The sequence below is a fragment of the Mastigoproctus giganteus genome, chromosome 6, assembly GCF_048544385.1.
Source record: "Mastigoproctus giganteus isolate SK-2022 chromosome 6, ASM4854438v1, whole genome shotgun sequence".
Lineage (NCBI taxonomy): Eukaryota > Metazoa > Arthropoda > Arachnida > Uropygi > Thelyphonidae > Mastigoproctus > Mastigoproctus giganteus.
The window spans coordinates 25321187-25347473 of NC_143580.1; positions in this window are offsets into that span (position 1 = coordinate 25321187).

A 26287-nucleotide genomic window follows, 5' to 3' on the forward strand; every position below is an offset into this window, starting at 1 on the left:
ACACGATGTGACGATTTGTTGGAAAAATACAGGACCATGCTGAGGAAGTCACTGTTGAACAAAAGCCAAGAATTAGGGTTGAATTTGAAAGTGTCTGCAATTCTGCCCAGACACGATAGGAGGGAGTATATGATGAGAGCCTTGTCGATCAATTCGGCCCTGGAAAGATTGTGCAGGGCTCAAGGGGTAGAATTTTTTTCAGCCTGGACTGTACTTGTTAACAGGAGAGATTGCTTCTACAGGGATGGGATACACTTAAACAGAAAGGGTGCAAGAATATTTGCTGATGCTCTCGAGGCAGTGTTAGGTGGGTCGGAAAACTGCTAGCTTGGGGGGAGACAAAGACCAATAGATTGACAGTAGCCACTGGCAGAGGTGAAAGAGATTCTTGCACTGCTTCTATTAGAATGAGCAGAAGCCTGAAAAACAAGATGCATGGTATTTCAGAGACTGCTGGGAGCCATTGCGGTACAAGTAAACACATGGGTTGTGTTAGGGTAGCTAAGAATAGAAACAGGTGCAGGTATACTTGCGTGTACACCAATGCTAGGAGTTTAGTAAATAAATTTGATGAATTTGAGGTATTGCTCAAAACATCGAAGGCAGATATTGTTGGGAAATCAGAGACGTGGTGTCACACAGATATAAGGGATGCAGAACTACAATTCGGGGAGTACAACGTCTACAGAAAGGATAGACAGGACAGGAAGGGGGGAGGGGTTATGCTATTAGTTAAGAAACACATAAAAACCAAGGAAGTGAAGCCAGTCGACATCGCCGGACAGTGCAGTGTTGAGTCAGTTTGGTGTGACATAAGCATTGGGAGATCAAAATTGAGAGTAGGAGTGTGCTATAGGCCTAATGACTCTGATGAGTATAATAAGGAACTGTACAGGGAAATAGAGTGGGCCAGTAAATCAGACAGTCTTATAATGGGAGATTTTAATTTTCCAGATATTGACTGGAATTTGGGGGCTGGTTACTCACGCACTAGCAGGGCTTTTGTGGATTTATTGGATGATTGATTTCTACATCAGCATGTTCGGGAGGCAACCAGAGGGAGTAATACTCTTGATTTGATTATCAGCAGTTATTCTTCATGCATTAAGAATCTGCAGATAAAGGAACCACTAGGTGGCAGTGATCACAGTGTGCTGAAGTGGGATTTACTCAAAGAGGTAACTACCATTAGGGGTAAAGGGAAGGGTTATTGCTTCCGTAAAGGCGACTACGATGGACTGAGACAGTATTTAAATTCTATACAGTGGGACCAACTGATGATGTTACCAACAGCAAATTCAAAATGGGAAGCATTCAAAGAACTTATCTTGGAAGCTACTAGGCTTTACATACCAACTAAGAAATACTGTTCAAGGTTTAGGCCAAAATGGATGTCAGATGAACTAATGAGGCATATGGCAGAGAAGAAAAATGCATGGGATACTTACAAATTAACACTTGACACAGAAGCCTATGATAGATACAAGTTGATATGCAACCAAGTTACAAAGGAGGTTAGGCAGGCGAAGGCAGATTACGAGAAATCCTTGGCAAGGGATGCAAAGAAAAACAGCAAAGAGTTCTTTACTTATGTAAACTCTAGAAGGAAGGGGATGAATCAGATTGGTCCACTTGATATTGATGGGTCAAGTGTTGATGATCCTGCTCAGGTAGCTAACAAACTAAATGAATATTTTGCATCGACATTCACACATGAGGAGTTATTCAGAGAGGGGAATGCCAGAGGTCTATTCAACTCTAGCAGTAAGCTACAGAATCTTGAAATAACTGAGAGTAAAGTGGAGGAGAAATTGTTGAAGATAAACACAAGAAAGGCACCTGGGGTGGATGTGATCTATCCAGTTATATTAAAGGAGGCAGCAAAGGAAGTAAGCAAACCCTTAGCCATAATTATGAGAGCTTCCTTGGACTCAGGGGAGGTACCCATAGACTGGAAATGTGCAAATGTGACCCCAATTTACAAAGGAGGATCAAAGGCTGACACAAGTAATTATAGACCTGTGAGCTTAACTTCTGTTCCAGGAAAATTAATGGAGGCACTGGTTAAAGAAGCACTACAGGATCATTTAGACAAGACTTCAGTTATAGCTCAGACACTGCATGGTTTTGTTAAGGGGAAGTCTTGCCTGACCAACTTGATTGGATACTATGATGCAGTCACAAAAGAACTGGATGCAGGGAATAACTTTGATATTATATACTTGGATCTTAGAAAGGCTTTTGATACTGTTGCCCATGGAAGACTGCTACACAAATTGGAGCAGTGTGACATTGGAGGCAAATTGCTGCTATGGATAAAGGGGTGGTTGAGGGGGAGAAGAAAGAGAGTGGTAATCAATGGACACTGCTCATCGTGGACTAATGTTATTAGTGGAGTCCCTCAGGGCTCAGTGTTGGGTACATTATTGTTTTCTGTATTTATAAATGATATTGATGATGGTATATCAAGCTTAATGTCCAAGTTTGCAGATGATACAAAGGTCGGCAGGGTTGTCAAGGACACTACTGACACTATGCTGCTGCAACAGGATCTGGAAAGGTTGAGCAGATGGGCTGAGAGGTGGCAAATGAAGTTTAACATTGACAAATGTAAAGTACTACACATGGGAAACAGCAACCCCAGAGCAAAGTATCAACTCTGTGGTACTACACTGACAGTGGTAGAGAATGAAAGGGACTTGGGGGGTGGTTGTGCAGGCAGATATGAAGTTCTCTGAGCAGTGCAGACGGGCTGCAAGAGTAGCTCATGGAGTATTGTCAATGATATACAAGACTTTTTCCAGCAGGGATAGGGAGGTGATTGTTCCATTGTATAAGGCAATGGTCAGGCCACACCTAGAGTACTGTATACAGGTCTGGAGGCCTCATTTCAAGAAGGATGCAGAGCTGCTGGAACGAGTACAGAGAAGGGCAACAAGATTAGTGAATGGAACAAAGGGGTGCTCTTACGAAGAAAGGCTTAAGTTTTGCAAATTACAGTGTCTGGAGACTAGGCACCAGCGAGGTGATCTGATAGAGGTGTATAAAGCCTTGAATGGTTTAAGCATGCTCAATGCTGATGGGATTCTTCCTCTAGCTCAGAAAAATCACCTGCGAGGGCATAAATTCAAATTGAGGAAAGACAGATGCAGGATAGACGTGCGGAAATTTGCCTTTAGCCAGCGGGTGGTTGGTTGGTGGAACAGACTTCCATCCCTTGTGGTGGAGGTTGATAGCCTAAATAAGTTTAAGGCTCAGCTGGACAGGTATTTTGAACGAACTGAGGGGTGAAGAGGAAGTGGGTTTTTTTTTTTTTTTTTTTTTGGCTGATGCTGCATAAGCTTGCTTTCTTGCATCAAATGCCTCTACTAATGCTAATGCTAAAAATGTCGCGAGCTAGGCCATAATGTCTATGTGTCTGCAATTCTGCCCAGACACGATAGGAGGGATTATATGTTAAGAGCCTTGTGGATTAACTCAAGACTTGAAGGAATCTGCAAGGCTTTAGGGGGTAAATTTCTATCAGCATGGCCCACACTTGTAGGTAGAAGGAATTTGTTTTGTAGAGACGGGATACACTTAAACAAAGGTGGTACAAACGTTTTTGCCAGTATTATTGAGGATACCTTAAAGGCTCAGGGAAACTGCTAGTTAGGGGGGATGTGGGTAATATTGACACGCGTTTATCTGATAATATTGGTCAATGTAACTCTTGCACATACCTCAAGAGTTCTTATCTGTTACCCCAACTGGACGTATTATCTAGATGTTCTGGGGGCAAAGACGTTTCACGTGAGCGGGTAGCTAATATCAGGGAAGAGAGCCTAAAAAACTCCAAGGGTTGTGTTAGGGTTGTTAACTATACAAGAACAGTAAATCTTAATTGTTTATACAGTAACGTTAGAAGTGTCGTCAATAAAATGAGCGAATTCGAACTGCTGGTTAAAACAAGTAACGCGGACATAATAGGGCTTACAGAGACGTGGTGCCACCCGGAAATTGGGGATGATGAGTTTCAGTACGGCTTGTATAATGTATTTAGGAAGGACAGAGTAGATAGAAGGGGTGATGGGGTAATACTTCTTATCAGAAGCAGCCTGAGTGCGACGATAGCTTTCCCGGATTCAGACATTTCACATGCTAGTATAGAGTCTGTATGGTGTGAGATAGTTGGAAACAAAGGTATAATGCGAGTAGGAGTAATCTACAGACCAGGTGATTGTGAAGACTATGACAAAAGCCTCTACATTCAAATGGAATGGGCAAGTAAGAGTCAATGCCTTATTATGGGTGATTGCAATTTGCCTCTAATTGATTGGAGTAAATGGGAAGGAAACTCGACATGGGGAACAAAATTTTTAAATCAACTAGATGACTGTTATTTGTATCAACATGCAGGGAAAGTACTAGAGAAAAGAATATCCTAGACCTCATCATCACACATGAATCAGATGACATAACAGGGCTGACAGTAGAGGAACCAGTAGCAGGAAGTGATCACGGAGTTGTACAGTGGATGATGACGAGAGAGGTAGCAAAAGTAAAAGGCAAAGGAATGGGTTTTAATTTCAGAAAAGGAAATTACGATGCCTAAGGTACTACATGGCCTCTATTAACTGGGTAGATATCGCGCAGAGAATGAATACAATTGAACTGTGGTACGCTTTTAAAACATTAATCACAGATGCCTTGAATGCGTATTTACCATTAAAAAAATACTCCACGAGAAGGGTACCAAGTTGGATGAATAGTGAAGTTGCCACATTACTTGAGCAGAAAAAGGTGGCATGGAAAAGTTACAGAGCAATAAAAAGTACTGAAGCCTATAACAGCTACAAGGTGATGTGTAATAGAGCCACAGAAAAGGTTCGACAGGCAAAGGCAGTTTATGAGAAATCACTAGCAAACAGAGCAAAGAGGGGGGATAAAGAATTCTTCACATATATAAATGCCAAGAAGAGCAGGACAAACCAGATCGGACCTTTACGTAAGGGAAGGGGGATAGTAATAAATACACCAGCTGCCGTTGCAGATGAACTCAACAGTTATTTTGCATCGATATTTACAAATGAAAAGCCTTTTGTGGCAATGGGAAATTGTGGGAGCGAAGTTAAAAAATATGTAATTAATGATATTGAAATTTCGCAAGATTATTTAATGAAAACACTTTCGAGTCTACAGACCAGTAAGGCTCCTGGAGTTGATGGAATATACCCTATAATCTTAAGAGAGGCGGCAAGCGAGTGCATTGAACCATTGAGGCTAATTATGCGAGCATCACTAGACTCTGGGGAGATTCCCTTGGATTGGAAAAGTGCAAATGTATCTCCCATACATAAGGGTGGCTCTAAACGTGAAGTGGGAAATTATCGACCTGTCAGTCTGACTTCAGTAGTAGGGAAAATCATGTAGGCAATGATCAAGGGTGGAATTCAGGATCATTTGGATAGAATTGAAATTCTCAAGGATACTCAGCATGGTTTTGTAAAGGGAAAATCATGTTTAACAAATCTGGTTCGCTATTTCGAAGGGGTCACTCTCGAGCTGGATTTAGGGAATAATTTCGACATTGTTTATTTAGATTTCAGCAAAGCTTTTGACTCGGTCCCACATGAGCGGTTGCTTTATAAGCTGGAACAGGTTGGAATCACTGGGAAAATCCTTAGATGGATAGAAGGATGGCTTCAGGGCAGGAGGCAGAGGGTTGTGATAAATGGCTATTCCTCAGATTGGGTTGATGTAAGAAGTGGGGTTCCCCAAGGATCAGTATTAGGGCCACTGTGGTTTTTAATTTTCATAAACGACATTGATGAAGGGATAGAGGGCGTGATGTCTAAATTTGCAGATGATGTTAAAATTGGTAGAGTAGTTAATGATCACTGTCAAGCTGAGCTTCTTCAGAGAGACCTAGATAGACTTCAAGAATGGTCAGAAAAATGGCAGCTGTGCTTTAATCCAACAAAGTGTAAGGTATTACACCTGGGAAACAGTAATCCCAAAATAACTTATTCACTTGGTGGAGTTCAACTAAACCCTGTACTGGAGGAAAGGGACTTGGGTGTTACGATACGGTCAGACATGAAATTCTCTGAGCATTGTAAACAGGTTGCAAGGAAGGCCCATGGTGTCCTATCGATGACCTATCGAACTTTTGCAAGTAGAGATAGGGACGTGATAATCCCATTATATAAGGCTTATGTTAGACCACACTTGGAATACTGTGTTCAAGTATGGAGACCGCACCTAAAGAAAGACATCGAACTTCTTGAAAGGGTGCAAAGAAGGGTAACTCGCCTGGTGAGATCGGCAAAAGGGCGTCCTTATGAAGAAAGACTTCGAATATGTGGGTTGCAGAGTTTGGAAACTAGACACCTTAGAGGAGATTTGATTGAGGTGTTTAACGCTCTGAGAGGCATCAGTAAAATGAATGAGGACAAAATTTTCAAGATTATAAATGATGCTAGAACTAGGGGACATAAATTCAAGTTACGGGGGGAAATGTTTAGATTGGACTGCAGGAAGTTTTATTTTAGCCAGCGAGTTATAAATTACTGGAATAAGTTGCCTTCATGGGTGGTAGAGGCCGACAGTTTGGGGAAATTCAAGGGTCATCTGGTTAGTACTTTCGGGTAGGGAAGCGCATAGGATGATAGGATTAATTTCCTTTTTATTTATTCTTTATTTTATTATTTTTTTATTTATTAATTATTATTATTTAGTTATTTATTTATTTTTTGTTTTTATCATTGTTTTGTTCGGATTTTTTTTTTTTTTTTTTTGGCTGGTGCAGCATAAGCCATAGGCTTTCTTGCACCATACGGCCGTTACTAATACTAATACTAATACTAATGACCATCATTTAGCCTTGTTCACGAAGGAAAAGGACAACCAGGAAGACCTACTTTTGAACCAGAGACAACCTGACACAGGACTTGATTCATGTATGACCCTGCGACTGGGATCTGACTCCTACATTGAAAAAGAACACCAAAGAAGATCCGGTTCAGATCGCTTGGACCCCCACGTGCCCACAACTGTCAATACCTGATGGCGATCTGTAACGGGCTCCTTTGCCTGGTACCTTTACTCCCTTTCCCCTGGTGGGGAGGAGGAGAAGACAGTCTTGTCTCCACTCCACCTCGCCAACCCTGATTCTTCTCCTGATGGGGCTTGGGCCTACCTCACTGAAAATCCTGGGGTCGCCTTCTCTGTCGTCCCCATACTTCTGTCTTTTCCCCCCAGCCTTCAGTCCCCTCCTACTCTGCCTAATACGCAGCGTATAACCCCACACAAACTGCAAAAACTTAACTTCGTACAAATTAAACCGCATACACTTCAATTGGCTTTTCTAATTCCAGCGCTCACCCCTACCGAGTCTTTTTTTTTTTTTTTTTTTTTTTAGGCCCTAGTCACTGAAATCTCAGGAAACTAGGTGGCAGGGTCTCCCGGAGTAAAACTTCATTCTGTGCACCTGGTCTGCCTCCTCCAGGCCAATTGTGCACAACATTGGGCCTCAGTAGGGGTCCATCGGCTAAACGGCCAGATGAACAACGATACACTACGCTGCATATATACAAAATCCACACACTTTTACATCTTTGGCCTTCCCAGTGAACTGGTACACCTACAATGAAAGCAACACGGTTATGGGGGAAACCCCTGGTGCCGTTAGACATCAATACACTTTACACTTTACACTTATCTCAGTAACAGCAGCATTGTGGTTCAACCTCCATTCTCCAGTGTGGAACGTCGTGTCCACCAAGGTTGCTCTCAGGACTCTGCCCTAAGCCTCCGTTTTCGGAACCCTGTACTCGACGAGCCTCCGAGTACTGACTTGGGCGATGTCCAGACCTTGGCATATGCTGATGATCTCTCCCTGATCCTGGCAGCTGACTCTAGGGCTCAACTTGAAGTAGCTGCCATCAGAGCTCTTACTACCCTGCAAGAGTGGGTCCGGAAAACCATTTGAACATCTCATCCACGAAAACCCAATCCATTCTGCTGAAGGGCTGTCTTGATCCGCGGAGGCCGCCTCAAATCAAGATACATGGCACAACCATCAAGCTTGTTACCCAGCTGAAGCTCCTTGGCATTATCATTGTGTGGACATGTGGACATGTGTATATGTAAACGGCACCTAGAACGTTTGTTCAACTCCGCCTCGTGTCTCTGTGAAGATCAGTATCACTACAAATGGGCCAGATATGTGTGTGTGTGACGTACGTTTGTGTGTATTATGTGTGTGTTCTGTCGTTATGTTCTGGCCTCTTGGCTACCCAGACGCATCAGTCACCTGGACAGATGATTGTGGGTACTCGTCCACACCACGGGAAGGTGGGCCAGTCCCAGCAAATCACGTACTGTCTCAAGAGAGACTCTGACCCACCTAGTGTTTCCAGAAGGTGGAACAGATTCCTCTGGAGGCCCATTCCAGAGGGAGGAGATAAAGACAGAAGAGCCCAAAAAAAAAAAAAAAAAACCACCCGTGGTGCAGCTAATGAATAAAAAAAAGTAAAATAATAATAATAAATTAATTAATAAAATATATATATATATATTAAATAATAATGATAAAAATATTAATAAAAATAAAGAAATAAAGAAATAATAATAAGAAGAATAAGAAAAAAAAAAAAACAGTGTGAATAAATTGGCTGCACTAGAGTGGGAACTCAAGGCAGAGCGCGTGAAAAAAAAAAAAGGAATAAAAATTGTAAAATAAAATAAAAAATAAAATAGAAATAAAATAAAATAAATAAATAAATTGGCTGCACTAGAGTGGGAACTCGAAGCAGAGCGCGTGAAAAAAAATAAATAAAATAAAAAAAAATTAAAAAAATGGATATAAAATAATAAAATAAGTAAATAAATTGGCTGCGCTTGAGTGGTAACTCAAGGCAGAGCGCGTGAAGAACAAATTAAATAAATAAGAAAAATAATAATTTAATAAAAATAAAGAAAATAATAATTTAATAAAAATAAAGAAAAGAATAATTTGATTTAGAAAAAATAAAGAAAAGAAAATAAAATAAATAAATGAATGAAATGAAATGAAAATGAATGAATAAATAAACTGGCTGCATTAGAGTGGGAACTCCAGAGAAAAAAAAAAATGAAGAAGATGGTCACATGCGAATATAGAACTCTTTAAGTCACTGAAGAGGTATTGTTAGGTGCAGTAACAACTATGTAGCTCTGCTTCCTGCGCTCAAAGACTTCGGATGCATAGGATTGGAATGCCTTTAGATTGTCAGGTGTTTGGAGTAGAGGCTCTGGTTGCTGTTCTGAGATACCTGGCACTGCCTGCAGCAGGGTCCTTCTTAAGTCATCGTACAACCTGCATTCGAAAAGAAGATGTTTCCAATTCTTTGAACTGCTGCAGAAACAGCGATCTGTTGGTAGCAAACCCAGTAGATGTAACTTTTCATTGAGGGACCCGTGTCCGGTAACCAAGTAGGAGGATTCCAAGGTGAGGGAAAGCCAGGTCTTTACCGTTTTCAGGGTTGTGAAAGTGACATCAGGGAGGAATTTTCTGGTAACGGAGCCTGTGTGTGAGGTGTTCCCTCTAGACTACCAAATGTTGACGAGTTCCTTATAACAGTGAGCTCTTTCTGCTTTGGGGTCAGCATTGAGATTTAATTCTAGGCCCTGTATCTTCGTTGGTATTTTCTTTTTAATTCTGAAGTTAAGCCCTCTAAAGATAACAAATAGATCAAGGGGCAGAGTTCCAGCTATCACCTGGATGGCAGCTGTAGACACTGTTTGTCTACAGCTGCTATAATCTGTGAGTGGCCAAGAGCATAGCACGTTGAATGGAGTTGACCTTGACTTTCATATGTACTCGTTGAACCCGGTGAAACCACGCTCCTGCTGCGTAGGTCACAATGGGGATGAAAACAGCTTTATAATACAGAGAGAGTGTTTTGTTGGAGAGCCCCCAGTTGCTCCTGGAGATCCTCATGATTGCAGCTGAAAATCTTTTCGTTTTGACCCCTAGGTATTGTAGATGTGGAAGGAAGCTCAGCTTATGGTCAATGACCACCCCTAGGACTTTAGCCTGTGTCACAATAGGAAGCTGTTTTCTGGAGATCTTGATTTGTGGTGGGCGACGTAGGTCAAGCTTTGATTTAAAAATCATCATTTTTGTTTTGCTGGTACTGATTTGAAGCTTGTTGAGAACTGTCCAGGAGTAGAGATCTGCTAGGACAAGGTTTGCTTTGTTTTCAAGGTCGGACCGTGATTTCCCAGAAACAACCATAGTCAGGTCGTCTGCAAACGCCACAATTTTGCATCCTTCAAAAGTTTTAGAAAGCCAGCTGTGCAGGATCATACAAAGGGCCCCAAGACAAAACCCTCTGGGCACCCCCGAGAGGTTGATCTGGTTATCTGCAGAAGATTGGATTTAACCACGATTGTGCGCTCTGTGAAATAGTTCTGGAAGAGCATGTAGAGATGGGAGGTACAGGTAGCTAGGCGGAGGCATGCCAATGCACTGTCCCACCAGACAGTGTCGAAGGCACCTTCAAAATCTACCAAGAGGGCCAGTCCAAATTTAGATGTGGGGTTTTCAATATGGAGGACGAAGTCAAACAGCGCCTCTTCTGTATATCGCCCTGGTGTGAAGCCATACTGCGCTGGAGAGAATAGGTTCTTTTCCTGGAACAGTTGTGTGATTCGGAGAGCCATGAGCCTTTCTAGAACTTTGCCTAGATTTGCCAAGATTGCAATTGGTCTAAGGGAGCACGGATCTCCTGGGGGTTTTCAGGGCTTCCTTATGGGTCGCATCAAGGCCACTTTCTACGCTTTGGGAAAAACTCCCTCAAGAAGACATTTGTTGTAGAGCAATTGGAGATATAGGGGTCTAAGCTTGAACAAACGAAGGACAAAGACGTACTCAATGAGATCCATTCCTGGACATTTTTGAGGATTGACCCTGCTGAGGACGGCTGTGAGCTCTTCCATTGTAAAGGAATTGGTTTCTTCCTCAGAAGCATAGGTTTGATTAGCTAATCATATTGCTCTGTGCTCAGGTAGGTCTTCTGCTGGATTATCTTCAGGAAACAGTCTGACAAGTGTGGAGTTGATGGAGTCGGTCCAGTTAGAAGTCTCGGTGTTCCCAATAGTTACAGTGCCAAAGATTTCAGGCCTGAAAGTCGTTTCCCTCGCTATTTTGTATAGAAGTCCCCAGGGGTTGGAATTCCCTGAGTCTCGGTCAAACTCCGACCAGGTGGTTTTCTTCTGGACAGCTATGGCTTTGGTATATTCGTTCTTTTTAGTGATATAATTGCTGTGGAATCTAGCTACTTCACAGGGAGGCCAGTCGCGATGGCGTTGATAAAGTCGACGGGCACGATGGACCTCTCTGCGAAGTCCAGTAAGCTCTTGACACCCCAAGAGCAGGCAGTGGGACGGATAGATTTTTTTCTAGCCGACCTGTAGAAGGCCTTCAACAACACTTGCTGCATCATGTCTGCTATTTCAGTGGCTGTGCAGGAGTTCAGGTAGTTTGGTTCATGTGGAGTAAAGTATTTGACTACAGAATCATCAAACGAGGACCAGTCGATGCTCTTGATGGAGAACCGCACTAATGCAGGTGGTGTGGGCATCCTAGATGTGTTAGTTGCGTTTGGGGTTAGATCGAATGTGATAACTCTATGATCGAATGTGATAACTCTATGATCGAATGTGATAACTCTATGATCGAATGTGATAACTCTATGATCGAATGTGATAACTCTATGATCTGGTATAGTCTGCCAGTCATGGATACACGGGCCTAAATTGTTGGTGGTGACAGTGACATCAATATTAGATTCCCCTGTGGAGCTGCTGTAGGTGGTGTGCTGGTTTGGCTGATTATGGACTATGAGTTTGTGGGAGACAATGAAATCCTCTAGCATTATTCCTCGAAGGTCCGTGGTATTGTTATGCCAGAAATGGGATTTGGCATTGACGTCCGAAACAAGAAGGACTGACTTGTTTTCAAGGAAATTGAGTGCAAATTCTAGGTAATTCAGTGAGTCATTGAAGTCTGCAGATAGTGGCATTACAGTGAAATAAGATAAATCGTCAGTACTGGGATAATGATTTGAACACAGGTAGCGAATTAATACAGAGCCCATGTACGACCAAGATGTCCAGTTCATGGTCAAGGACGACAATGCAGGATTTTGGGTCCTTTGGGACAGGCTAAATGACTCTGGTGGTGATGGGAAAGCCCATAATCCTCGTTGATGGTCCAGATTGTATTCTAGCAGTGTAGGGTTTCTGGATGGTGATAACATCGATCTCATGGTCCTCAGCAGAGACACGAATTTCGTCAGAGACGGATCGTGATCTCCCTCCATTTATTCGCATGATTCTTAGGTTTGCCCGAGCCCACACTGAGTTGGTGGAAGCCTGTGGAGTAGAATCAAGGTTTTTTGCAGTGGCTCGGCTTGGTTTGACTGTATTTGGACTATTCATTAGAGGTTCTCAGTCGTACCATTTCCAGCACGTTAGTACTCAGGGCAAGTGGGATCACGGATTGAGTGGGAATGCTCTCACTTCCGTCGTTTGCAGTTGGCACAGCAAGGCTGCTCATCTTGATGGGGACACTCCACATGTACATGCCCACTATGTGCTCAGTGGCCACACGTGGGGGAGTTATGGGTACAGTGTTGGGAGGTGTGGCCATATCCTAGGCACAAGAAGCACTTTGTGACGATTGTGAAGGGTCGAAATCTGTATGCACTGCAACTCAAGAAAATTCTATCAGATGAGAGAACGCTCTTGTAGATTTTGAGTGAAAGGCTAATGACCCTGTGCGCCGTTGAATTGGAATTTGTTTTTGTTTGAAAACTGAATGCAATTTCGCTTTTGACTTCTTTAGTGTACCCATAGTCGGCCAGATGTTTGTAGTAGAAGTCGTCGAAATTTCTTCATTAGACTTTTGACAGCAAACTAACATTTCTCCCACACCTCAACTATCTACAGAGGAAAATAAGAAACTACACTGTACTGGTTGCCAGGGTGACCCGTCGAGATTGGGGGTTTAAAAAGCACACTCTACCGTTAATCTGTAAAGCCGTATTCGTACCGGATATCACCTACGCTTCTGGCATATGGTTCACAAAAGCCTCAACTTTTTTTTTTTTTTTTTTGATTTGGTAGTTGTTGGCGCATCGGCTTCTGTGGCCATATTGCACCTCCCAAGGTTTTTGCAGTACTTTGATCCAAGCCCGAGGCGAGAATCGAACCCGCGACCTTTGGGTTGCCGGGCAGGTAAAGAATCAACTGTGGTAGAACGAAGAAAGCTGAACATCACTCAACGGCCAATTCTCTTTACTATAACCAGAGCATGTTGCACCTCCAGAACGCACGCTCTACAGGTCCTAGCCGATGTACTGCCCCTGAACATTGAGGTGGGGACACTGTATCATCTGAGCAGAGGAAAGTCTACTACCTTTATTGATTTTACCACGGATCCTGCTAACACCAATTACAGTGAAAAAATCAGACTTCTAACCTACTTACAACAGACCTGGAAAGCTAGATGGTCTGAATCTACCAAAAGGGCCAGCACCCGCTAATTTATACCGGACATATGCAAAGTATATCCCAAATCACCATCCTTGTTCCCCCAGGCCTTCCAACCACGTACCTCATAAAAGGGCGTGGTGCCTTTCGCAGAAAACGGAACCTTCTTGGACTTTCCAACAGCTCCCATCACACTTGTGGTGACCAGGAGACCTGGGACCACTTGATGCATGACTGCCTACTATATGATGACCTCAGATCTTCACTCATAACACAAAACCGTTTCAACCCGAGAGACAAGGGGCAACGTCTCCTGGAAGACTACCATACCTATACAGCATTTTCTAACTTTGCTCAGGGCCTCTTCACAAGGCGGAAAACCCTATCACAACCTCAGAATCAGACCCAACCAGACAATGATATGGCCACATCAACCACGTGTCAAGACCACTACTTGCTTCAGCGTACTACAATCCCCGTGAAGGCTTTCAACCTGCATAATAATCGTGCCTTTACAATGCAGCCTGAACATAACCTCGATCTACCATGATTGCCGATCCAGCTTCACCCCCACCAAGTTGACTCACCACTGAAATGACTTCACCACCTGCACGGGACCTGTCTGTCCCACGATTGACACTACTCGAATTTGAGCTTCTTGGATTGGACTTTACCAACTATGACTTCACGCAGCATATGCCATGTGGCGATCCTGAACCCGTGCTCCCTTGAACGGCCCTGTTTCTCACCTGTTCATGGCGGGGGAAGTGACGGTCCCGTTGTCTGCTTCCCGCCTTCCTCCCACTGTTTCCTTCTGATGGGGCATGGGCCTGCCTCACTCATTTTGGGGTCATCTACTGTATCGAACTATACTTCTGTTTCTCACCATCCAGCCTTCAGTCCCCCCATCCCTCTATCTTTCCAACTACCGTTCATCTCATGTCAGAATTATCCTAGCCCTACACCCAAAATTCTTAATTGCACACTGCATAACTTAAAACTGCTTTGGCCTGACCCAGGCTCTAGCGCACTTCCCCCCTCCCTTGTTTTAAGATCCTAGCCACTGAAATCCCAGGAAATTAGGTGGCAGGACCTGCCAGAGTAAAAATACTGGTGTAACTGGCTTGCCTTCACGGGACTAAGTGTGGGCAACGTTGGGCCTCAGTAGGAGTTCAGCGGCTAAATGGCCAGATGAACAACAGTACACGACACAAGACCCAACAATATCCATACACTTTTAAATCTCGGGCCTTTACAGTGTTCTGTATTACACGACAATGTACACTACACGGAGAGGGGAGAAACCCGTGGTGCAGTTAGACCCTAAACACACTTTACACTTTACCTTTGGGTTGTCAGGCAGGCACTTTACCCACTTGGGTTGCCAGGCAGGCACTTCACCCACTTGGGTTGCCAGGCAGTCACTTTACCCACTTGGCTAGCCCGGTCGGCATAAATGCTTTCATCCCATCATTATATTGACTTGATTATAAATTATGAAACAAAATTAACAATTACCAATAATCTCAACATAATTCAATGAGGAAGAAACACGACCTGAGGGAGGTTCTCTCCCCATTCGCCCTTCGAAATATCCACATAACTGTAGTAGTTACTCTGGAGGTGTTTAAGATTTTTCTGTAGCTTCTTCGCCGCTAATTAAACAGTATAGTTCTTCTCGATGTTTTCTGTTCCTTCCAATACTTATAGATTCAATTTGATTGTTTATTTCAGTTGTGGCTTGCAGTGGGCGTTTTCTTCATTTTAACTTCCATCTGCATGTACGGGGTGCTGTTCGTGTCATCGTTGCTTCACAATGATCCACAGAACTCATGGTTTTCTGTTGTATGGCTTGTATATGCAAGCTTCATTGGAAAAGGTAAGATAATTATAATAATTGTACAACTATTTAAACTGATAGTTCAGCTAATTTCGGATACTTATCGAAATGCACTGTACTGTCAAACCTAATAACCACCTCTCTAATAGTGCGCTTTTCTCCTCTTCTGCTAGTAGTTCAGCATGGCAAGGCTTTGAACTCTATAACATTTCCCGAGGTATGTTGCATCATGTCGCCAGGATTGCGTTCATCCGATATGTAATAATCTACGACGCATGATCCAAATTCGGAAATGCCGTTCGATTTAATCCGAAAGATGTTTTGTGGGGTTCATATCGAGCGAAATCGGCAGCTAAGGCAGCAACTGGTTCCTGTCAGGCAAACCACTCTCGACAAAGTAGCAGAATCCTGATCGAACACGTGTGTCATTCGAAAACACAGCCACCATGAAAGGTTGTACCAGATCAGCCAAAATGGATAGGTAGTTTTTATCATTCAGAGTGCGGTATAGGGGGTATGAGGGGAGTGCTCTAATACATTCCCAGACAAACGTCCCACATAATAAAACACAGCTTGTTTCTGCTGGAGTTTACAAGGGGCAGTTTACATAATACTGCTACCCTTCAACCGGTGCCCAACCATATTTCCTTTTTCGAAGTCCCTCAGATTATGTGCGTTGCTCAAGTCGATCAAATATGGGATGATGATTCATATTTCCCTATCAGGAGTGTGTTCTCAATGTCAGAACACTTCGATTAATGTATAAGGCAGTGGTTCTTTCAATTATAACTTACGGGGCTGGAGTCTGGTTTCATCATGCTAGGCCCCCTCGTCATTCAGTCTAAATTGAATTCTATCCACCGTTCATTCCGACTTGCTTTTGTACCTGGTTGCTGCACGATCTCCACTCATGGCCTTCAAATACTTCCAAGAACTCTTCCTTTCGATCAGTATTTAATTTTCGGAGAATTTCCTTATACTCGAGAAGGGCATATTATATAACGTGATGGAATTACCACTGATCCTGAATTGTCTCCCAAAAGAGAGAAATTATGGTGGCCAGATGACAAGAACGATGGTCTTCTTTCTCTGAAGGTAGTATCGTTTCCAAAATTTCCCACAGTTTCTGCTTGAAATGGATAATTCCACCTATTTTACCTGCTACATAATTTATGGCCAGGGTTCCATTAATTCGAACTTGTTCTGTTTAATTTATCTCCCACTTCTCTTTGTCGCTTCTTCCCAAAGATGTTATCTGTATTCTACTTAACCGCCCTGCATATGATTCACGGAGACAACGGCTATTCTCTATCACAGGTGCTGTCCCTCCTGGACACAAAATGTGTTTGTCACCTGCAAAACTCATTTTCAAGCACCTCAAGACTTTGCCTATGATGCGAATGATTTCATTGGACAGTGTATTGGGCTGAATATTAACGAAACTATTAATCAGAATGAAAATAGCTGGTTTTGCTGTTTGCCTTCATCTGTAATTATTTGGTATTTCCTCTTCACATGTTTGTATAGCATTACTGGATTTCTGAAGATGCCTTTACTTTGCCTATAAATGCCACTATCTATTTTAATTCTTAACACGCATCCTACTACAAATCGGGTATATATCGTATATTGCTCTTATATTTTTAATCCGTTTAATTAGCTAAGTTTCATTTACAGGAATATCACAAAGATTAACGTTTAATCCAGCATTTCGCCTTTTGTACACGTTTTAGATTATTTCAGCCTTTGTGATTGTGATGGTTTACTGCAGTAACCTTCTGTCTTTTTTGACCATTTCGAAACGCGAGAAAGCAATTCAAACTATTGACCAGCTATCCAAAGCTATTAGTGAAGGGACATACTACTGTGGGCCTGCTAGAAACACAGCCACACATGACTATTTAAAGGTGAGTTTTGGTTTAATAAAGCTTCCATCTAATCACAGATTGCATGCTGGTCAGATTTCTGATTGGAATAATTTTATTATAATCCTTGGTGTTACGAGAGCTTTTCTCGATTTCTCTTGACAGACCACAGATAACAGTGATTTCCAAAGAATTCGACAGCATATCCAAGATAAAGATTTTTCTCTCTTCCGTTGAATACATTTGAAGGGATCGGAAGGGTTCTGCAGGAAAATTTTGCTTGCTTTCATAAACAATGAGGATTACATTAAATTTGATTGCTTACATCACGGGAAAGAAAATTTCCTCATGGCGAAGGAATATATATTTTTTTCTTTTGCCATGGGAGCATACATTCAGCATTCTCCTCCTTGTCGAGAATTCTTCAGTATACGAATTTCTGTCTTTGTAACGTAAAATCATGCATTTATTGGAGATGAAAAAATATTATACTTTGTTTTTTTATACCATGTAATACACTGCAGTGAAGTTGTTGCATTCGAAATTAGCAGAAGGATCGCTACAAACATTTGCATTGATGTTTTTGGGATATACGTATAAAAATATGTTTCTAGAGATTTTGCAGAACAATGCATGGAGGCCATGTGGAAGTTACTAACACCTACCACTGGCAATGCTAAGTGTAATTGTTATTTACTTAGCATTAGTAATGGCCAAATGGTGTAAGAAAGCATATGACGTATGCTGTACCAACCAAAAAAAAAAAAAAAAAAAAAAAAAAAATCTGGAAACCCGAATAAAACAATGATAAAAAAAAATAATAATTAATAAAAGAAAAAGGAAATTAAACATATCATCCTATGCGCTTCCCTCACCCGAAGGTACTATCCGGATGACCTTTCAATTTCCCCAAACTGTCAGTCTCTACCACCCATGAAGGCAACTTATTCCAGTAATTTATAACTCGCTGGCAAAAATAAAACTTCGTGCAGTCCAAACTAAACATTTCCCCCGTAATTTAAATTTATGTCCCCTAGTCCTAGCATCATTTATAATCTTGAAAATGTCATCCTCATTCATTTTACTGATGCTTCTGAGAGCCTCAAACACCTCAATCAAATCTCCTCTAAGGTGCCTAGTTTCCAACCTCTGCAACCCACATTTTCGAAGTCTTTCTTCATAAGGACGCCCTTTCACCGATCTCACCAGGCGAGTTACTCGTCTTTGCACCCTTTCAAGAAGCTCGATGTCTTTCTTTAGGTGCGGTCTCCATACTTGAACACAGTATTCCAAATGTGGTTTAACAAAAGCCTTATATAATGGGATCATCACGTCCCTATCTCTACTTGCAAAAGTTCGATAGATCATCGATAGGACACCATGGGTCTTCCTTGCAACCTGTTTACAATGCTCAGAGAATTTCATGTCTGACCATATCGTAACACCCAAGTCCCTTTGCACCAGTACTGGGTTTAGTTGAACTCCACCAAGTGAATAAATTATTTTGGGATTACTGTTTCCCAGGCGTAATACCTTACACTTTGTTGGATTAAAGCATAGCTGCCATTTTTCTGACCATTCCTGAAGTCTATATAAGTGTATCTGAAGAAGCTCAACTTGACAGTGATCATTAACTACTCTAACAATTTTAACATCAACTGCAAATTTACACATCACGCTCTCTATCCCTTCATCGATGTCGTTTATGAAAATTAAAAAAAAGCAGTGGTCCTAATAGTGATCCTTGAGGAACCCCACTTCTTACATCAACCCAATCTGAGGAATAGCCATTTATCAGAACCCTCTGCCTCCTGCCCTGAAGCCCTCCTGCTATCTATCTAAGGATGGATTTTCCCAGTGATTCCAACCCGTTACAGCTTATAAAGCAACCGCCATGTCGGACAGAGTCAAAAGCTTTGCTGAAATCTAAATAAACAATGTCGAAATTATTCCATAAATCCAGGTCGTGAGTGACCCTTTCAAAATAGTGAACCAGATTTGTTAAACATGATTTTCCCTTTACAAAGCCATGCTGAGTATCCTTGAGAATTTCAATTCGATCCAAATTCCTGAAATCCTCACTTGATCATTGCCTCCATGATTTTCCCTACCATTGAAACCAGACTGACAGGTCGATAATTTCCCACTTCACTCTTAGAGCCACACTTATGTATGGGATATACATTGGCACTTTTCCAATCCAAGGGAATCTCCCCAGAGTCTAGTGATGCTCACATAATTAGCCTCAAAGGTTCAATGCACTCACTTGCCGCCTCCCTTAAGATTATAGGGTATATTCCATCAACTCCAGGAGGTTATGGGCCTGAAGGCTCGAAATTCGTTTCATTAAATGATCTTGCGAAATTTCAATATCATTAATTACATATTTTTCAACTTCGCTCCCACAATTTCCCATTGCCACAAAAGGCTTTTCATTTGTAAATATCGATGCAAATTAACTGTTGAGTTCATCTGCAACTGCAACTCCCTTACGTAAAGGTCCGATCTGGTTTGCCTGCTCTTCTCGGTATTTATATATGTGAAGAATTCCTTATTCTCCCCCCCCCCCCCCGCTTTGGTCTCTTTGCTGGTGATTTCTCATAAACTGCCTTTGCCTGTCGAACATTTTCTGTGGCTCTATTACATATCACCTTGTAGCTGTTATAGGCTTCAGTACTTTTTATTTCTCTGTAACTTTTACATGACACCTTTTCTGCTCAAGTAATGTGACAACTTCAGTATTCATCCAACTTGGAAGCCCCCTCGTGGAGTATTTTTTTAATGGTAAATACGCATTCAGGGCATCTGTGATTAATGTTTTAAATGCGTACCACAGTTCAAATGTATTCATTCTCTGCGCGATATCTGCCCAGTTAATAGAGGCCATGTAGTACCTTAAGGCATCGTAATTTCCTTTTCTGAAATTAAAACCCATTCCTTTGCCTTTTACTGCTGCTACCTCTCTCGTCATCATCAACCGTAGAACTCCGTGATCACTTCCTGCTACTGGTTCCTCTACTCTCACCACTGTTATGTCATCTGATTCATGGGCGATGATGAGGTCTAGGATATTCTTTTCTCTAGTACTTTCCCTAACATGTTGATACAAATAACAGTCATCTCGTTGATTTAAAAATTTTGTTCTCCATGTTGAGTTTCCTTCCCATTTACTCCAATCTATTAGAGGCAAAAAAAAATCAAATTACTATTTTAGGGTTACCCGTAAATGATTACATTAACCTGTATTCATGTCTGTAAATCGCGTGTGTTCTCTGGTCGATTTGCCTGTTTTGCTGGACGAAAAAACCCAGTTTCTGAGGGGGAAAAACTTTGCTATCTACGCCTGAGACCGACTAACTCAGCCACGGAGTGGCTGATTTAGTCGGTCTCAGGCGTAGATAGTTCCTCGCGTCGATGACGCGAGGAAGTTTTTTTTTTTTTTTTAGTTTAACTATTTCCTATTCAACTCTTCTTTACTATTTCATTTCTAGGGTGTGTCCCTCTGTCTGATCCCCTCTTTACTTTCTCTTTTCTCCCTGAATCATGCCATACTGTTCCTACTTTACCCCTTTCACTTTCTTTAAATTGTCTGTTTCATGGCTTTGTCATGATGCAGATTAGCAAGCCGATAGTAAATCCTGGCCGCCTTCTCGAAAGCGGGGATTGGGAGGAGGGGACTTGGTGACCAGGTGCTGCCATTTCGTACCTGCTAAGAGCAAGGTACCGGCCAACAACATAACAAATTATAACATTTACAATATTAAAAAAAAAATAACATTTTTCCTAGTGTACTTTTCACTCTCGGGTATTGACGATCTTCCACTATGGTCATTAATGAAATCTTCCTTTTCTTTCTTTTCAATAGTTAGTTTTAGGGACAATTTGAATCGCCGGGTGTATATTAATCCCCTCCACATAAAGTACTAGTATAGCTAGACAATTTGGGATGGCTTTATATCTAGAAATTAATGAAATAATGAGCACTTAAACCTGCGCGGAGTGTAATTGGCCTTTAATTTATTAAAGAATTTCAGATCATTCTCTGATGTTTCATGGTGCTTCCTGTATCCCTCTTCAATGAACTTCATTAATGTTGTCCTTAGGTTACCAGGGGTTAAAACTCACCTACATCTTCCTGCTCTTAAGAGGGCACATAATTAAGACGATTTAGATTTCTTCTGGGACTAAAAACTGAAGTTGACAACTGGAATTTAACTGTATTCTTCGAAACTCCTAGCTCTTCAGCCAATAGTAGCATTTCCTAGGTACCAATATTTTTTCATATTTTTTTCAACAATATTTTTTCATATGTACTAAAAGTAAAGAAAAAATCGTCCTCAGCTTAATAATTGCACGTATGGTTGGCGTCAGCAGTCTTAAATCTTTTTAATTTATCCACATCTCGTCATCATTGTGGTCTTACCGAGGATATTATCCATATAACTGTTATTATTATTATTAATTAAATAAAAATAAAAAAAGTGTGGTACTACTTAAACATTTAGCAATGTTATGGATTCACAGGACCTTTGACTATTCTCTAATTGAACTATTTGTTCCGTTTTGTATTATACATTTTTTATAATGTTTCTTTGATACTATTGCGAAAATAATCTATTAATATTGAGTTAATCGATTATTGACAGTCAATTGCAAAAACACGGGATTGGTCGTAATGTTTTGAGTGTGCAGTGTATTGGGGTGAGTATTAAAGCGACTATTAATCAGAATGAAAATTACTGATTTTGCTATTTTCCTTCATTTCTAATTATTTTGGTTTTTGCTTTTCATTTGTATAGATAGCATTATTGGATTTTTAAAGATGCCTTGAATTTGCCTATAAATGCCACCTATACACATATGTATATTTTAATTTTGTCACGAATCCTACTAAAAATATTTTTAAACACTATATTGCTATGATATTTTTAATATTTTTAGTCTGCTACGTTTCATTTACAGGAATACCAAAAAGATTTACGCTTTATCCAGCATTTCGCCTTTTGTATACATTTTGGACTATGTCAGCCTTTGTGATTGTCTTGGCCTACTGCAGTAACCTTCTGTCTTTTTTGACCATTTCGAAACATGAGAAAGCAATTGAAACTATTGATCAGCTATCCAAGGCTATCAGTGAAGGGGTATATTCGTGTGGGTCTGTTAGAAATACAGCCACACATCAGTATTTAAAGGTGAGTTTTGGTTTAATAAAACTTCCTTATAATCACAGATTGCATGCAGGTTGGATTTCAGATTAGAGTAATTTTATTATAATCCTTGATAAACTGTTACGAGTGATTTTTCTCGATTTCTCTTAACAGACCACAGACAACAGTTATTTCCAAATAGTTCGACAGCATATTGAAGATAATGATTTTTCTCTTCCATTGAGCACGGTTGAAGGGATCAGAAGGGTCCTGCAAGAAAATTATGCTTTCATATACAATGAGGATTACATTAAATTTGATTCGTTAGATCACGGGAAAGAAAATTTCTTCATGGCGAAGGAATATTTTTATTCTTATGCCATGGGAGCATACATTCAACATTCTCATCCTTGTCGAGAACTCTTCAGTATCATGTAAGTATACGAATTTGAGTGCGTGTAACGTAAAATTGTACATTTATTGCAGATGAAAGGATATTATATTTTATTCTTTATATACCACGTGATACACTTCAGTGAAGTTGAAATTGTTGGTCTAAGGTTCTGTTGCGCATAGAACTCTACAACAACCGGTGTAATGAACCTTCCACCATGACCAGAAGCCGGGCTTGTGTTGTGCCCTACTTTCGGAAGGGTCATCTTGGAATACTTTATGCAGAACTATCGAACTTGAGTGTTTATTGAGTTAATTGATTGATTCATTCTTGCACTTAACTGATATTTGTGAATTATTATTATATGATGCTCTTTCGATCCTTACTTAAAGAGAGAGAGGGTTAGAGAGAGAGAGAGAGATCGTGCTTTGGACATTTTCCTTGTCTGAAAGATATTACAATACTTTTTAATAAACTTTTAAAGATACTATTTTTGACCTTGGAACTTGTATTAAATATACGTAGAAAAAATATACTGGGTAGATTCAAAATTACACCATGACTGGTGCAAAATGTATTTATTAATATTTGAGAATACTAGTAAATAATTTCAACCCGGAAAATAATTTCCACTCTTCCGTACAATCCATCCCAAATATTGCTCAGACATGAGTCCTTATCATTTATTTCTTCCACAATATAAAGAATATAGTGAAATATTCTTCCATAATGATTGCAGCAGATGGTTCGACTAAGCTAATAGAATCACTTTCTTCAGCATGTTTGGGACAGAGCTGTGCAGAGGGATGGAATTTTGTAACAACCTTCGTACTTATCTTGGAGAGGGATGGATTTTTATAACAGCCCTGCTTAATTAGCTATAGGAATAAATATTAATATCAATTAATATTAAAAAAGTTAATTTTTATGCAGGCTGATGAAGATCATCGAAGCAGGTCTCGATGTGAAGTGGATCAACGAGTTATCTTTTAGAAAAGAATTACCATCACAGATGAAAATAGCATATGATAAGGAAGCCAAAGTTCTTGAGGTGTATCACATTCAAGGAGCCCTCATTGCGTTAATTATAGGATATATACTCTCCTTAATGTGCCTAATCGGCGAGACTGCATTAAACAAATTCGGTTCATTTTACTGTTTCAAGAAAATAAGAAAATCAAAGAAGAAAGTTAAAAGATGTACAAAGCATAGGATTAAAGTCGCATTTTTATAACATCATGTAAATGAGAAACACTATTTAATTAAGCCATTACAATATCTACAAAAAACATTATTAATGGTGTACTTTTCACTCTCTGGTACTGAAGAATTTCCACCATGGTAGTTAATGAAATCTCCAATTTCGTTCTTTTTAATTAGCAATTTTGGGGACAATTTGAATCGCCGGGTGTATATCAATCCCGCGTTGGCAAAGTACTCTGCATAGCAGAAAGGTTTTGTGATTTTGTAACTTTAACTTGATGAAATAATGAGCACTTAAACCTGTACGGAGCGTAATCATTTAATTTCTTAAAGAATTGAAGATTATTCTCAGATGTTTTGTGGCTCTTCCTGTACCACTTCTTCAGTGAACTCCATTAATGTTGTCCTTACGATGTGATCACCCTCTCGGTGCTATACCATAGGGGTGTAAGGATCTGGTGAAGCGAGGGATTACTTAACAATTTATGCGGATTAAATCTTTAATATATTGGAGTTATTTTATTTTGGATTAAGTCATTTTTATATGGACGAAAGGGATTAAAACTTTGCTCGCTCTAACACCTTCATTATCGTTAAGCGAAATGCCAATCTCCATAAAGGGACTTAAGTACATAGTTGTGCGTTATTACCTGAAACTGTGACCCTCTACAAAGAGCTGTACATTAGATAACGTAAGCTCTAGTTGGATAATTCTTCTCAGGTATTTGGACCAGGCATGGATCTTTGTTGTTAGGGTTTTTTCAGGCAGCGTACGTTACAGTTTGGACGGCAGGTAATTGTCTGGCTTTCTTCTGTCGTTAAGTAACTTCCCTAAACGCTTGCACGGTTTTTATTATTATTTCTTTTATTTAAGGTTTTTTGTACAGAAGTTGAGATATAATTCTATTGTATATTTCTTTCTTGAAGCCATTCTCCAAACAGAAAATAGAAAATAATATAAAAAACAAGTTTTTCAAAAATATACCTTATAGTTAAATTATCGTACACGTAAAAGTAGAAAAAATATATATTTTTTTATTTTCGAACACGATCAGCATTATCGAGATTCTTCGTAGCATCCGCGATTCGCTCTTGCGCTGTTATTGTGATCATCTCCATTCTTTGTTTCCGAAAATGTTCCAAAGCTTCAGAATTATTATCCTTCACTTACTGATTATATCCTTATATAATTTTTGTTTAGGTCCAGCCGTTGAAATCTCAGGAAATTAGGCGGCAGGACCTGCCAGAGTAAAAATAGTCTACTAGGTTCCTGGTCTGCCTCCACGGGGCGCAAGTGGGGCAACGTTGGGCCTCAGCAGGGGTCTATCAGCTAAACGACCAGATGAACAACGGCACACGACATAACACAAATTCAATGGCCCACACACTTTTAAATCTCTGGCTTTCCCAGCAAACTAGCAAACCCACAATGTAAGCAACGCGGAGGTGGGGGAAACCCCTGGTGCCGTTAGACATCAACACACTTTACACTTTACTGATTAGTGGGATCAACACGCAAAGTTCTGCCGATAGCGAATTCTCCCGAAAGATCAGCTAGTTTCCCAAGTAAAACGTTCACATGTTCCTTCTTAATTTCTCCAGTACGTAATTCATTGAGCATATCGATAAATGTTGTATCTCATCATTGCCTCATGTTTTGGGTCAACTCAAAATATTACAATGATTGCCAAAGATGTGTTGCTGGTTCCATTCATTTAAGCTGATCGTAGACGGCACTTTCTCTAACTGGCGGTAATTGCATCAAAGCAACGAAAAGTAAAATGTTGATTCCACCAAATATTTCAGGACTATCGGGCACATGTTTTAATTGGAACCTAAGGAACCATTGAAATTTCGTCGATGATTACAAATTGAATGTTTCACCATTGCAGCCGCATTTGTCTCAAATATTCGCCAGTGAGGATTGGCAAATTGACGATTATTCCATCTTTTTGAACGAAACTTCAATATTGAATCTGCAGTTCGAGCATTAATCAACCTCGCGGCTACACCAATTAATGCACTTACTTTGACAGGAACCCTTTCTCCACCAAATCTAAGGAACAAGTAGAAAACACCACATTTACTACGTGTTCTATAAAATTTTTCGAGCAATGTAGCTGTTTCATTGATATACTGTATCAACTAATGAGCTGACATACCCTCCAAATTGGGGTATTATATTAAATTTCAGATAGCAAATACTTAATATACGGTGCTCACCTTATACAATCGGCAATAGTTATTAGGGTGAAATGATGGCTAAATTTTGGATTGAATAATTTAAATTAGTAAATTAAAAAGCGAGATAAAAAAT